The sequence below is a fragment of the Ambystoma mexicanum genome, chromosome 10, assembly GCF_040938575.1.
Source record: "Ambystoma mexicanum isolate Mex_15411 chromosome 10, UKY_AmexF1_1, whole genome shotgun sequence".
Classification (NCBI taxonomy): domain Eukaryota; kingdom Metazoa; phylum Chordata; class Amphibia; order Caudata; family Ambystomatidae; genus Ambystoma; species Ambystoma mexicanum.
Genome location: NC_090932.1, coordinates 804,840,043 through 804,852,337, shown reverse-complemented (window position 1 = coordinate 804,852,337; position 12,295 = coordinate 804,840,043). Strand labels below are relative to the sequence as shown.

The window sequence follows — 12,295 nt, the reverse complement described above, 5'->3', positions numbered from 1 at the left end:
GTCTCTGGAGCATGGGGGTGTGATCGATCCTTAAGTGGGTCAGGGGCTTGTTGAAGTCTCCCCCCATGAGGATTTGTCCCTCAACGAATGGGAGGAGGCCTCTTCTTAACCCTCCTGGTTATCATTGGGAGCGTACGCTGGAATGAGGGAGTAAAGTTGGCTGAAAATAATGCATTTGATTGCAATGAAGCAGCCCTCCGGGCATCGTAATGAGTCCAGAATTTGCGGTCTGAGGACTTTTGCAAAGAAGATGGCAGTGCCCACCCTTCTTGGTGCCGTTAGAGGCTAGCAGTTGCAGGGGGAAGAGGCTGCTGCGAAGGTTGTAAAAGTCCGCCGGCATTAAATGGGTCTCTTGTAAGAAGGCCACCGAGGTTTCCTCGTCCTGCAGCTGTTGTAGGGTGGATTTCCTTTTCAGGGGGGGGGGGGGAGTTTAGGCCTCTGACATTTAAGGTGACAAATGTCAACTTCTGGTGTGGGGGCTGGACCCCTGGAGTTGTAGGTCCCAGGAGGGGGATGTGGGGGGAGCCTGAGTCAGCCATAGTCGAGAGGTGTGAGTTTGATTGGGTTCTCCTGTGGCTGAAATGTTTTAATTAGCCTCCAATGGGAGGAAGGGACTTCCAACTTTGGCCTCCAAAGGGAGGCTGAAACCTTAACTTTGGGGACCAATTTCATCTCCGGCCTTTTGCCAACCAAAGGGGTTGGGTTTCACTCCAAGGGAAATACGGTGACTTGCACCTTGGAGTTGGGCATGGGCCGCACAGGGCCCACAGCAAAGATTAGTAGGTTATGTTCCAATGCTGTGTGTTCCTTTGGGACACGGCTGATCTCTATTTGACTTTGCGGTTTCTCTGCACTCTTGACCAGTGTGCTAGACTCGGCTTGGGGGAAGCTTTGCCCTGTTCGGTTCCTGTCCGGTCGGCGGAGGAAAACCCTGTGCCCCCCGGAGAGCCGGGGCATAGAATTGTTGCTGCGTCGTCTAGGTAGCTGATCGTTCGGGGGTACCCTTATGAGAGAATTGGAGAGCCGTTGGGAACAGCCACCGGTAGCGGATCTGATGGTCTCGGAGGAAGAGCGTGAGGGGTCACAGAGTCCCACGCTTCTGCAGCGTCAGAAGAGAGAGGTCCTGGAAGATTTGGAGCGGGGAGCCCTGGATCGATAGTTCATCGCGTGAGCGGCCTATTGCCGAGATGGCTTCCTTGGTGGTACTCTCGTGATCACATCCGAGGGGGGAAGAGTCTGAATCCATCCTTCGTCGTGGGTGCAGTCTGTGTGTGCGATTGCCGAGATGGCTTCCTTGGTGGTACTCTCGTGATCACATCCGAGGGGGGAAAAGTCTGAATCCATCCCTCGTCGTGGGTGCAGTCTGTGTGTGCGATCTAGTAGGAGCTGGGATTTGTCCAGCTGTGGCAATAGCAACTGGAAGAAGTCGCCCACATACTCGGTTAGCTCTTTGTCAGGAACTGAGGCGGCGACACCTCGAATCCGCAGGTTTTTGCAGCAGGCTCGGTTTTCGAGGTCCTCTGGCTTGAATTCGGGGATCTCGGTTCTGTCCATTAAGACCTGGATTGTGTGTTGTACCTCCACAAGGGTTGTAGAGTGCTCTTGAGATAGGTCTTCATTCTCCCCCAACCTGTGCTCGACGTCCGCGGCCCTCTGTACCATCTGTTCCAGCTTTGCGGTAAGCTCCAACATGCAGGATCTAAATTCTGACTTAATATCAGACATGAAGACTTGGAGGTCTTCCTTGGTTGCGAGGGTCCCTTTGTGCTCCGGCGCTTACTGAAGCGTGAGTTTCGGGGGGTCCGATTTCTTTCCTTTATCTGCTGCGATGAGCATGGTGGAAATGTCCGTTGACTTGGGAAGTTTAAGAGTTTAGCCATTGGCCCGGGACTCAAGGAGAAGATGGCTCTCAGTGAGGCTCAAAAATTGTTACTGCCGCTGGTGAACTCTTTACCGACTGGAGGAGTTCCCCAAGACGAGAGCCGGGGGACCAAGCTTCCTTACTCTGTCGGCAGCAGGGATGGGAGGAGGGCCGGGGCACCCCAGGAAGCAGCAGGTAGAATTGGTGCCAGCAAGCTCCGCCACAGGAATTATGTGGGTATCAGAGTGCGGGTGGGGGGAATGGGGCTCAAAAGCTGTTGTAACAGTTGGCGGTCTGCTTACCGGCTGGCAGAATCCCTTGGGCTGGAGGCAGGGAGACCAGGCCTCTTTACTCTGGCGGTGGTGGGAGGTGGGCAGGGGCGCCCCAGGAAGCAGCAGGTGACGCTGGTGCCGGCAAGATCCTCTGTGGGGGTTATGTGGATGTCCAGGTGGGGAGCGCAGGCCGGGCTCCAGAGAGGGGAGGCCAGATCATGTGGGTCCAGTCCTCAGCGCTGTGGTGGTCAAAGCTTCCAGGAGAGCCCAGGCTGCTGTTGGGTAGCTGCTGGTTGTTGGGGTCAGCTCAGGTCACAAGTGGCTGCAGAAAGGTGTTGCGGGCGATTTTGCGGCAAGCTGGAGAGAAGCCAATCGAAGCAGGGTGGGGAAGGTGGGCGGAGGCTCCGATGCTCCGGTCCTGCTGTGTGGGGCGCCCTGAAGTTAGATTTGCCCGCGGACGAGGCGTGGAGAGCGCGTAACTTCAGCCCGGCCGCCATCTTGGCTCACAGAGCGGCGGGCAAGGGGCGCAGGCTTCGCTGGCTCCGAATCAGGGCTGCAGAGAAAGGAGGGTGAGGATTTCACGGTCCGGCAACGGCCCAGACCTTACGCTGGCCATAGGGATTGTTTCTGCCTTAAAACTCGGTCAGGAACAGCATTGTATTGCTGGTTGCTGCAGGCAATGTGCGGAGGCCATCAAAGGAGCAGCCTCATCGCTGGCACTACTGCCCACGCGCCCCTCTTGCGTGTTTTTAATGATGTATTCATAAATTGTCATTTTTCTATAGTAATTCTAGTTTTGTGTTTGGTTCCTAAACAAGTGATTCTATTGTGTTATGATATACCATGTATTTAAAATGTTGACTTTGTAAAAGCACCACCAAGCCTACCCTTACCGGCATAGAGAGGGGTCATCTTTTTCTCATCCTCAAAGTATACTCATTATTTCCTCCCATTACGAGAAATTGATCCCCCTGAAAAAAATTGGGAGTTTACCTTAAAAAACGTCTTTGGATATGACAATGGACATAATTGCAGCCAGTCTGTTGGGGTAGGTGAGGTACAGGTAAGGGAAGATATGCTCCAGGAGCCTATGGGCGAAGTTACAGTATTTGAAAGCATTGTTGATGTGGTGAGACAGAGCTCGGTCTGCGTCCATTGTTCAGCTGAGGTTTTTGACAGTAGTGGTGGTTTACATGGTTCAACACTTGTTGGGAATTGGCTTTCTTCCCCAAGCTCTCTTCCTTTGATACAGTCCTATTTGGGAAATGTCTTCTCCTAAGGACTTCCCTCTTCTCTTCATAGTTTCCCAATAGTTCATTAAATCAAGGACCATTCCTTGCAGGTCTTTACAACCTTCTTAATATCAATCGCCACCTGGGCATACTTCTGCCAGGTCACATTGCACACTTGTTTCACCTTCAACTGCTGTACCTTCCTACCAGGAATTAATTACTTAAACATTAACCTTCACGTGGTATGCCAAGTCTTTGTTACATGAACATGTTGTTGCACAAATCCATAACTTCATCTGGCCTACTCTTTTGCCAGGACACTATTACTTTAACACTTTATCATACAGATACTTATTCTCTTTGTCCAGGGCTTTATTACACAAACACTTTGTTGCACAAATCTTGAACTTCACCTGGTGTATTCTTGTGCCAGGACTTTATTACATATGTACTTTGTTGCACAGATTCTTAACTTCACCTGGTGTGTTTTACTTTCCAGGACTTTACATTTTCTATCGCAACCTTCATTTAGGATAAATGATTGCCAGGTCTTTCATACAGGTTACTCTTTCATCCACAGTTGGGGTTTAATAACCTATTAGCAACTGGCATTATAAACACTATGGCTTCTTTTTTTATTTTATTTTTTAAAGACTTTATTTAACGTTGCACGAGGTAGGCACATACATAATCATACATCACATCAAACACATTAAGTTGCACCAATATCATTGTTCCTCAGTTCTGGTATTTTCAGTCTGCTTTGTCTGCTAAATATTGCTTATACCTGGCCCATATATTCCTTGGTTTAGAGGTGGGCAGCACCGAGTCGATATACAGTTCTTCAGTGTCGTTAGTCCATAGCATATCGCTATCCCAATCTGCCTTCGTCGGGGGGTTTGCGTTTTTCCACTCCATTAGTATCGCTCTCTTAGCTATCTATAAGCTAAGGTTTAACAGCTTTCGCCAGGTTGGGTCCATTTTGCCTATCAAGCCCAGCAAACATAACCAGGGTGTCCATTCTATGGGTTGATCTGCCATTTCATCTAGAGCTGCACACACCTCCTTCCAATATTCACTCAACTTTGTACAAGCCCATAGCATATGGTAAATATTTGCGTCCTCAGCCTTACACCTTGGACATGGACCCGACGAGGCGGGGTAAATTAGTTTGAGCCTCGCTGGGGTGTAGTGGGTGCGATGTACTATTTTGTAGTGTATTAGCCTGTACCTGGCATTGCAGGATATTTGTTTGGTGAGTTCACAGACCTTAGTCCACTCATGATCTTCGATTTGCTGCTCCAGATCCTGTTTCCATTTGCCCTTGGATGCGTGTTCGGCCACTGGGCGTGTTTGCATTATGACTTTGTACAGTGCTGAGGCTGTGATTTTCTGTGTCCCCCCTGTGAACATATAGCTTAGTCCCATATTAATCTCCGGTTCATTGGGGAAGGTGGGGAGTAGTTTTTGCACCGCTGCTTTCACTCTCGTATATTACATTTTATGAATATTGGTCCTTCCCACCATATCCTGGATGTCTTCCCATTTTACAAAGAGCTTCTCTGAGAATAACTGTCCCCACTGGGATATACCTTTGGAAGACCAGTATATAGCCACCTCCCCATCTAGGTCAAGTGGCACAGCGAGTAGAGCGCTCGCTTTGACATCAGTGCAGAGCCTGCGAATGCAGGTTCGAATCCCGGCAGCGCCAAACTCAGCGTTTCATCCTTCCGAGGTCGATAAATGAGCACCACACACCGTGGGTAATAATAAGCAGCGCTCAGATACCTGAGGGTTCGTAGCGCTATATAAATGCCAAATTATTATTATTATTATTATTATTATTAGTGTAAATGGTGTTCGAGGATATCCCCAGATCGGCATACTCGGGTGATATAACTTGTCTTTGCCATATATATCTGGCACTTTGGCCCAGGCCGTGACCGTCACTTTCGTGGGATCTATGGAGTTGTGATGCTTGTGAGAAGATGTAGTCATCTGGTGTAGTGCGGTAATTGCCTCTCGTTCTGTAGTGTCTGTCGATGGGGTACTTGGATCAAGGAAGATAGTGGTGCAATGTGCTGCATAGTGTGCGTGTGCTGACAAATAGTATAGTTCTAAATTGGGTGCTGTCAGCCCTCCTCTTGTGTATGTGTTAGTTAACATCTTCCAGCTCAGCCTAGAGTGCCCCCTCCATACAAATGAGACACACGCACTATTCATTTTAGTAAACAGGGCTCGACCTGGCCAGACCGGTACAGTGCTAAACAAATAGAACAGCTTTGGTAACAATATCATTTTAATTAGGGCTATTCTTCCCATCATTGAGATTGGTAGAGCATCCCAGCGTCTTATCTTAATACATAGAGCGTCCGCTAGCACGCTATAGTTCAGGGGCCGAGATAATTGTGCTGTTCTAGCTATGTGTGCCCCCAAATATCTGATATGCGTAGGGCTCCAGATGAGGCCGTGTAGATCATGAGGTGATACCGTATTTTTTGTGAGCGGGAAAATCTCTGATTTGGTTCGGTTAAGTCGCAGGCCAGAGAAGTCTCCAAATTTTTTAACTTCAGCAAGAATTTTGCCTAGCGTGCGATCTGGATCACATAAATACAACAAAATGTCGTCAGCGTAAAGCCAGACGGCATGTAGCCTGGGCACCAAGAGGTAGCTGAATTCCTTATAAAATTCCGCTCCAAGGCCATCCGTCCCGGGGGCTTTCCCGTTGGGTAAGGCTTTTATAGCCTCTGCTATCTCTGCCTCAGTTATCGGGTTTTCAAGAGATTCTCTATTGACATCTGCTAATAACGTTGTTGGTATTTGGGAGAGATATTCATCAATCTCCTCTTCAGTTGCACTGCTTTGAGGGGAGTACAATGCCTTATAGTATTCATAGAACACCTCCAGAACTTTATCTTTGTCGGTGGTAACTGTGCCGTCCGTTAGTGTTATGCATGGTATTGTTGTATAGCCCCCTTCGCCCCTTATTGTTCTGGCTAATAGTCTACCTGGGCGCTCACTTTCCCCGTATCTGCGGGCAGCTGCTGGTTTATCAAAATACCAGATCTCTTGGTCTGCCGCATCCTTGTATTCTTCCAGTTTAAGCTTAATCTCTGAGCTCAGTTGTGAGGATGATGTGTGTGCAAATAGAGATTGAAGGGAGGATATGTGTGTTTCTAAGCGCGCTAGCCTTCCCCGGATATCCTTGAAGACTCCACACTCTGTGGATATTGAGTTACCTTGAATACAGACTTTGAACGCCTGCCACAATATAGCCTGGCTAGAGACCGAATTCTCATTTATGTCAAAATATTCCTGTATGTATTTTGTCAGTGCGGTTTTGTACACCAGATCTTGTAGGGCCGCAGGTTTAAATTTCCATGGTGCTTTCCTCACCATGGTATCCGGAATGCGCAGCGTTAATTGTATTGGGGAGTGATCAGAATATGTCCTGGGATAGATGTGAACGTTATCAGTCCATGTTAACACTACATTGTCTACCAGCCATAAGTCAATTCGAGAGTGCATGTAGTGCACGGTTGATTAATATGTATATTCCCTTTTCGAGGGGTTTAACACCCTCCAAATGTCCTTTATATTCAAATCAGTCATATGAATGAGTATATTCTGTGCCGCTTTCGACAATACCCTCTGTTGCGTTGAGGTACGATCTAGATGTGTATCGAGGATCGTGTTGAAATCTCCGCCGATTATCAAACTGGCAGTGGGATAAGATGCAAGTTTCCCAAATAGTGCTGTATAGAACTCTGCATCGTCTATGTTAGGGCCATATATATTCAATAAAACCACCTCCTTGTCACTTAGGGTGCCATGAAGAAGTACATATCTCCCCTCGGGGTCACAATCAGAGGTAATGCAGGTGAATGAGAGGGTTTTATGGATTAAAGTAGCCACCCCTCTAGCCCTTTTAGAATATTTAGTGTAGTACTGATGTGTCCCCCAGTGCGCAACTAATTGACCCCCATAGTCGGGCCCTATATGTGTTTCTTGCAGGAAGATAATTTTAGGGTTCTGTCTGTTGATATAGGCAAATATTTTCCTCTTCTTGACTCGAGGTCCCAATCCCCTTACATTCCAGCTCAGTATTTTGATGTTGCCTGTGTCTTGTTCAGCCATTATCTATGACGTAAGTGTGGTCTTGTGTTTGATGGCGTATTTGCAGTGCGTGCTCTGAATCCTAAGTGCTTTGAACCAACGTGCTTTTTGCTTTTAAACTTCCCATTTCAAAACCAAATCCCAACAAAACCGTTCCGATCCCTCCCCCCTCCCTCATAGTTCCCCGAACTCCAACTATGTGCTTCAAATTCCCCCCCCCTCCCATCCATTTTTTTGTGCACCTGCTACAGGGGGAACTGTGGCGAGTTCAAGTGCCTATGCCTTTTCGTTTGGTTACAGCGCTCCAGGTTCTTCGTGTTGCTCTCACTAATGATAACACATGCGGGACCTTCTCCGTGCATCATGATTTGCAGTATACATTATTGCTTCCCCTTGCTTCCGGCTCCCTTTGGGGGGGCCTTCGCTTCCATGAGTCTACTTTTCTCTATTTACGTGCCTGTTGTTGGATTACCTCTGAGTTCAGGAGTCTTTCCCATTCGTGTGCTGCGCGGGTGGCGCAAGTATATGAGTTTCGACGAAGTTCGCCGCCTCTTCCGGGAACGTAAAAAAATATACTTTGTTCTGGTGTTGGATTCTCAATCTCGCCGGGTTGAGCATTGCGTATTGTACCTGGCGCTCCCGTAGTAGTTTCTTGACTCCTATGAATTGTTTCCTCTTCTGCTGAACCGCTAGCGTGAAATCTGGGAAGATGCGAATGATGTTGGCTTCCCATCTCAATTCTTTCTTTTCTCTAGCAGTCTTCAAAATTAGATCTCTGTCGCGGTAGTTTATCAGTCGCGCTATTATAGGTCTAGGGTATGCGCCAGGTTTCGGCTTAGGGGCAAGCAACCTATGTGCTCGCTCCACAATGAACATTGCCGACCATCCGGGGTCTCCCAGGAGATTGCGAATAAGGTCCTCCACTGCCTTTTCCATAGATCCTTTCATAGCTTCCTCCGGTACTCCGATAATACGGATATTGTTTCACTGGGATCTAGCCTCCAAATCCTCGCATTTAGCTTTTACAGTTCCCAGTTTGATTGCCATCGTGGACACTGTGGTCTTCAAGGTCTCGAGTGCATCTTCCGTGCCAGATATCCTTGTCTCTGCTTCCATCATCCGTGATGTTGGTGGCGACTTAATGGTGGCGACGTTCGCTGTTATTCCATCAAGCTTTTCATTTAGGGAGGAAAAGCCCTGTTGCATAGCCAAAAAGACCGCCTGGGGGTCCATCATCGGTGGTGGAGTAGCCATTTGTTCCGGGGGGGATAACTCCTCTGTCAGTGCGCGTTCAGTTTCTTTCCTCATTGTCATTGTATATTTATCGATGGCCCCTGTTCCTTTCTTTGGGCCAAAGCCTTTGGGCATCGTTCTCACTTCCTTCTCGCCGGAAGACCTTAGCCCCAGGGCTGGGTTCGCGGGTCTCTCCAGTTGGTCGCGTGGGTGCCCTATGCTGTTCTCAGGATTGGTGTAAATCAACGTCAAATATCCTTAATTTCCTTGGCCCATAACTCCGTTATCTGAAGCCCTTACTGTCGGTAGTATCCCCCTCACGGAGCAATCCGCTAACTATGCGACTCTTCACAGTCAAAATTGTTGTAGGCTGCGCGCATGGGCTAAATCGACGTTATCAGCACCAGTGTGTTACAGCTTTGAGTCTTCCGCCTCAGTGATCTCTTTACCCGTGCACCCTCCTGACCCGTCACACTGAGTGACCTCCCCGTGTCCAGGGTCGGGGCCCAGAGAGCGTGGCATCCTCTGGGGGCCTCACTCCGGGGGTGCGCAGTCCAATATGACTCTGAGTTAGTGTACTTTCAGTGTATGCCCATATGGACTTGCCCAGCTTGATGTGTACATTGGGAGGGACCCAGTTCCAGAACGGGGCAGGAGTGCTAGACTCAGGGTGGTCGCCCGCTCTTCCCCCCGGCGCCTCAATGTGCTTGCTGGAGTGCCTGTTGCCTCAGGGGCTCCTCACAGCGGCCGGCAAATGTCCGCCTACCTTATAGTTCCCTGGGCCAGCCCTCTGGTGTTGTCGCCACCACCCGGCAGTTGCAGCGAGGGTTCTGGGGGGTCCGCAGGCGCTCAACGGTCCCTAGAGCGACCGCGGTCCACCCTCTGTGCAGCTTGTGCACCTCGCCTGGGGACGCTGCTCTCGGAGATCGGCGCCGTTTCCTCTGCACCGTCCAGTCTCACAGTGCCTGTGCTTATATTGCTGCCGCGTACCAGCGGTCTTGAAGAATTCCGCTTCTGTGTATTGGTACCGACGATCGTACTGGGGGGGGGTTCGCAGGCACTCCTCGTCCTCCGGAGCACCCGCGGCCCACCTGCGATATAGCCGTATCTGCTGTCTTGCGACCGCTGCTCGCGTAGGTTGGGGCCAAGCTCCTCCTCGCCTACTGAGCCGCGCCTCAGGTTGCTCTCCCCTTCGGCGCGTGTGTTCCTGATTTCGCTGCCGCCGCTGCAGTTCCCTACCAGCTTGCGTCCCAAAACTTTGTCGGATGGTTCAGCATACTATGCTGCACATTTCCTGCGTTTGTCGTGACGAACCGTGTTATAATGACGGGTAACTCGGCATTACGGCCCTCGTCCTTGCCAGAGCTTACACACGAGCGGCCATTTCCAGTCGTGCGCAACAGCGCCCCCAACACTATGGCTTCTTTAATGACTTTGCTGCTTCCTGCTTGTAGCGTTCTCAAGAAGCATTTCCCTTAATTTAACCACCCGGTAACCCATCCGCTTCTTCTAAGTTCACCAGCTATTTTTGTTGTTGATACACAGCAACCTTTATTCGCTGGTAAACCTACTTTCTTCCCAGGGCTTACTGGTTGCTTCTTGTGCCTCTTCTTTCCTCTCTGCCTTGCAGTACTGCTTTTGGGTGCGCTTCCTCCAGCGCTGCAGTCCGTGGTGTTGGTTTTTGTGATGTGCAGTTCCCACGGTTTTCCCTCTCTAAGTGGTGGACCGCTTACACCTTGGCTTCTCTGTTCCTTCATCGAGTCTGCCTTTCCGACCTCTGCCACAGCGTCCCTGCCTTGAAGGCTGTCCTCAGCAAGCTTACGGTTTGCGATGTAATTCCGTGCCTGCAGCTTTCCTCTCTCCTGCCTGCTGTTAGCTGCGACCAGCCCTTATTTAAAGTTCCCGGTCTGCTTACTCCTTTCCCAACAGCTACACGGTGGCATTTGCTGTCCAGTCCTTGTAAGCATCATTACTCAGTCACTCTTCTTCGTGTCCGTTGTTCTGTAATTAGTTTCTGAATGACTTTGGGGAAGTGGATACTGAGCTTCACTACTCTCTGCCTCTTCGTCGTCCAAGCCAGCAGTATGTTTTCCATAATGGGAGTTTGGGGTTTAAACACCCTAGCTTTCTATAGAGGTGGGGGATAAGTGTTGCACTATGCCATTAAGGCATGAAGGATTGAGGAGACCTCCATGAAAGGGAAAGGACGGCATGTGTTCTCATCCAAGAATATTGAGTCCTCCTGCGAGTCACCTATCCCCAGGTGGTCCTCCCTCATATAGCCACCCCCAGGGTCAGGATCAGGTAGCATCTGCTGTCCCCTGGCCACATAGGGGAGGCTATTCCAGAGAAAGAAGTGATGACATCCTTGGATTCATAACAGTGCACCTTGCGCTATAAAGTGGGTAGACACTGGCATCTTTAGTAAAGGATAGGTAGCGCATTGAAGCAGTACAAAGTGCACAAGAGTACACAGATTCTGGCTTGACCTTGCAGTCAATGTAAGTGAGAAAGGAACGTAAATCGGGGCTGAAAACAGAGGCATTGCTAGGAGGGAGGGGCTTAGGGGGCTATAGCCCTGGGTCTTTTGGTTGTAGCCCAGGATAGAATCTCAGGGGATACAACCAAAAGGCTAGCTAGCCCCGAGTCCCGACAGCCCCGACATTAGCATAGCCCCAGATCATTTCCACACCTAGCAACACCCCTGGCTGAAAATAAGGGTAGAGTGAAGTGCGAGTCATGAGAAAGAACATGATGAGTGTGACACACGTTTAGACAGCAATACTACCTCTCTTTCTAGAAATCATTTGAGACCAAAACCAATACATGAAATGACACTAGAAACTGCAGTCTATCACGGAACAATGTAACATTTAATGGAAAACAGAATGCTATCACTTGGGTATTCATAAAAGCAACAGGGACTAGAATCCTGTTACAATATCTACAAACTGGAAACCTGGAAGTGGTGCTAATGGGAGATTGGGGAACACAATGCATACGCACCATGCAAGAAATCAGCATGCAAAAACTGGGAGTTTGCAGGCCAGGTGTTATGTCTTGTGTCTCCTTGCTCTGGCCCTGTGTGGATGCTTGCTTGATGGAATGCCTGATGGAATGCCTGGTGGAATGTTAGCTGTGGACTGTTGTGAGTACCCCAGTGTGTTCCATGAATGTCAGAGTGAATTGCCTGTGATAGTGGAGGCCAGTGGATGTCTTCCTATGTATCCTTCTTGTACCTTCTACTTACTTACCCATGAAGCTACCTCTTGTGTCACCCTGTAACCCGGAACCTACTAAAGAAGCTTGTGCCCCACCTATGGCTCTGGAGTACTTCTTTCAGCACAACAGTACATCTTAACAATGGCAATAAGGATCCAGAAATTCCAGAGGGAGTAGTACCTGGAAGGAAGGAAAGAAGCATCAGTGACATGGAGAGGAGAGATCCACTGACCACCCGTTCCCCCAAAGGTGAGCAGACCCCTGCGCAAAGCGAAGCAGCAAGACCAGGGCAGGCATGGGGCGGCTGGGGGCATGAGCGAGACTGCAAGAGGCAGCCAGGGGGCCCAAAGTTCATTTTT

The 12,295-nt window shown here is 49.5% G+C and overlaps 1 long non-coding RNA gene across 1 annotated transcript in view; it reads left to right on the top strand.

Moving 5' to 3' along the window:
- Positions 1–506: 506 nt before the first annotated feature.
- Positions 507–12,295, top strand: part of LOC138491766 (uncharacterized) — a 33,329-nt gene continuing 21,540 nt past the window's right edge. Inside the window, exons 1-2 of the long non-coding RNA XR_011276081.1 lie at positions 507–4,994; positions 5,214–12,185. This is a non-coding gene — a long non-coding RNA (uncharacterized lncRNA). The remainder of the gene's footprint in view (positions 4,995–5,213; positions 12,186–12,295) is intronic.